Source organism: Gossypium hirsutum, chromosome A06 (genome assembly GCF_007990345.1).
Source record: "Gossypium hirsutum isolate 1008001.06 chromosome A06, Gossypium_hirsutum_v2.1, whole genome shotgun sequence".
NCBI lineage: Eukaryota > Viridiplantae > Streptophyta > Magnoliopsida > Malvales > Malvaceae > Gossypium > Gossypium hirsutum.
Window position 1 is genome coordinate 125,282,911 of NC_053429.1, and position 3,391 is coordinate 125,286,301.

The window sequence follows — 3,391 nt, forward strand, 5'->3', positions numbered from 1 at the left end:
TTATTTATTTAAACAACAATTTTAGTCTACGAAATTCAAAAAGATGGGTTCGAAAATCGGTTACGCACGAGGAGGGATTAGCACCCTCGTAACGCCCAAAATTGGTACCTAGTTGATTAATTAGTGTCTTTGTGTTGAAAATTGAGAAGATTTTAAAAGTACGATCCTTTGTTAAAATATTATTTAATTATTTTTTTTGAGAAAATGGCATATCTCACGTTAATCAAGGAAAAGAATTATGTCTTGTAAGTTAGGACACAATATCTTAAATCCACGAAACGAGGATAAACACCGAAAATTATTTATTTTTGAAAGATATTGGATTATCTTGGTTTTGGAAAGAAATCATATTTCGTAAGTTAGAATACAATATTTTCTTAATACCCGAGAATATTTAAAATTCGTGCTTCAAAAATTTGTTTATTTGGATTCATCAAGAAAGACGAAACCCCGTAAGTTAGGGAACGACCTTTAGAATTCCAAAATACGAAAGATTACTTATTAAAAAAATGAAATTTTATGTATCAGATAAAAATTAATGCGATATCAATTTATAGAGATAACGACATAAAATGTTTGATAAAATGTAAAGGATAGTAATCACGGTACTAATTTGCATAATAGAATAATAATGAATGCGATAACATGAATAACAATTTAAGAGCAAAAATAAAAAAGGGGTAAATAATAATAAAATAATAAAACCAACCAATTATATAAAATAAATTAAAAAGAAAAGTAAATGAACAAATAAAAACTAAAATTTAATTAAAAAAATTGATAGTAATTAGTAATGGGTAAAGAAAGAAATATTAGGTAAAGTAGTTTTAAACATAATACTAATAATAATAATTATAACAATAATACAAATAATAAATAATTTGAAGTATAAAATTGTTTAAAATGATATAAATAAAATAAATGATAAAACGATAATAACAAGAATAATGATATATAAAAAAATAAAAAATATGTGCTAAAAATAATAATATTAAATTATTTAATATAATAATAACGTATAGGTAAATACATAAACAAAGAAAATATAATAATAATAATAATAATAGTAATAATAATAACAAAAATAGTAATAATAATAGTAATAGTAATAATAACGAAAATAGTAGTAATAATAGGAATAAAAATAATAGTAATAATAATAATAAATAATAATGTTAAAATTAATTAATTTAATAAATAGTCGAAATAACAATAAAAAGGACTGAATTGAACTTAAAACAAAAGTTTGGGCCAAATCTGAAAATAAATAAAAGAGAAAAGGACCGAATCGAGTGAGTGAATAACAAGGAGGGACTAAACGGGAAAATATCCCTGCCCTCCAAAATGCAGCACTTTACACGGGGCTAAAATGAAATCGAAGCAAAATTTCAGGGTAAAATTAGAAATAAAAGAAACTTAATTGCAAAACCATAAAAAAGCGGAAAGGCTAAATGCAAAATAACCTATTTGTTGAAAACACACAGATCCTGCTGGCAGGTCGGGTCTACACGCGGATTGTAAGGGTGAAACGACACCGTTTTGCGCCTAGTGTTTTAAATCAAAATGATACCGTTTTGTTAAGCTTTATAAATCAAATTTTTTTACCAAAAATTCATTTTACCCCTCTTTTAAAAAAAAACTTTCAAAAACCTCTCAAAACACTCTCCCCCTTCTCTCCAAGTTTGGCCAAGTGCCACCGTGGCTCTACCATGGCCACCAGCCGCCGGCGACGGCTACCGCCGTCCGCGGTGGCCGGAGTTCACTGGAAAAAGGCCATTTTGGCTATTTCTCCTCCCTTGACCCGTTTTTGAGATGAAAACTTCAAAAAGCAAAGAAAATAGAAGAAACTTTCCATTTTCCGATTCGTAACAAAGGTAAGAAAATTTATTTCGAAAATATATTGATATATTTTGCTATGTTGAAAGTAGATGATGCAATATTTAACAATACCTTAGAGAAACTAAAAGAACTTCTGATTTGATGTTTTTTTTTATTTTCGATTCACTCTTTTTTTGTATTCGAAATCTGTCTGTAAAAATATTACATTGAAGTTCTTGTGGCTATATAGCCGAATACCTATTATTATCAATTTCTTTTTGTTTGTTTTTGTCACTGTCTGCCTTTGCGTGTTGCGTTGTCTCTATTCTTCTTTTGGGTCTGTTTACAGGTTGAGGGGAAGGTCAACGAGCGGGGCTTCTATTTTGGTGCAAGGGATGGGCAGAGCCGACCCTCGAGTGCTTAGTGCACTACAGAAGCACGTGGATGGCAGGAGGGAGGCGCAGTGCTGAAGGTTAGCTTGGGTTTTGGCTTTGCTGAAACTGGTTTAAGCGTTGGGCTTATCAGGCCATCAAGTTTTTTGGGCTAGTGTAATCAGGCTATTTTGCTTGGGTTTTAATTGGGTTGATAGGTTTTGGGTTAGGTTTAGTTTAGTTGGGTTTAGGTTTGTTTTGGGCTTTGGGTTTTGCAATTGGGTGTTAGTTTGGGTTTTATTCCTACATAGGCCCCGGGCAAAAATTGGGCTGTACAATCATCACCAAACACAACGACTTTTTGGCCCAGTGCAAGGTGATTCCACTCTTTCTTATTGATTCCACTTATCAACAAAGAGTAACCATCATAATCACCAACGCCCATTCGTTCTTGTTGATTCCACTTGTTAACAATTTGGTGCGATCAATGTGGACAACAATGACCAATCCGGATTACAATGTTCTCCCAACAATGAGTGTAACCCCCATAACAACCAATAGAATCCCCAAAGCGATGTAGTTTGCCATGGCCAAACAAGCATAACGCAAGCTATTTAAGAGCATTTGCAAACACAGTACAATCCTTACCAACAATATTGTCAATACCTCCCATTATGGTATTACAATTACTAACCCCAAGGTTATACTAGTACTCCCACTTGATCAAAGCTCTCAAAACCCCCAATTAGGGTCTAAAAATTTTACTGAAATGCAAGAGAATATAAAGGCACTCGAAGAATAATTATTCTCCCACAAAGGAGATATAAGGAACAGTAGAATTTTATCTTAATTAGAAAGTTAGAGGCAAATGGATATAATGAATGAAAGAAATGAAAAGATCATCAAAAAATTAGGGGCAGCCAAAGAGGCCCAGATGTAAAACCCCTAGGAGCAAGAGGATAAGACAACTCACTCCACCCACAAGTAGCAACGTGGTACTAGGAGTGCAACTGATTCTAAGGATAACAGCAGTAGTCAAAGCTAGCAATTCAATGAATATATAATTGAAGAGAAATGCAGAAGTTAAGGAAAAAATACAAGATTGTAAGAAATCAGAATCATCTGGCTTACTCATAAAGTATACCAATAACCCTAAGTGACTAAGGTACTCCGCTACCATGTTTCCCTAACATTCAAGTTCC

General features: G+C 32.4%; 1 long non-coding RNA gene across 1 annotated transcript; it reads left to right on the plus strand.

Annotated features, from left to right (window-relative positions):
• Window positions 1-1,206: 1,206 nt before the first annotated feature.
• On the plus strand, window positions 1,207-2,584 carry LOC107934639 (uncharacterized). Its single transcript, XR_001693972.2, has 2 exons — window positions 1,207-1,874; window positions 2,168-2,584. It is a non-coding gene; the product is annotated as an uncharacterized lncRNA (long non-coding RNA).
• Window positions 2,585-3,391: the final 807 nt, after the last annotated feature.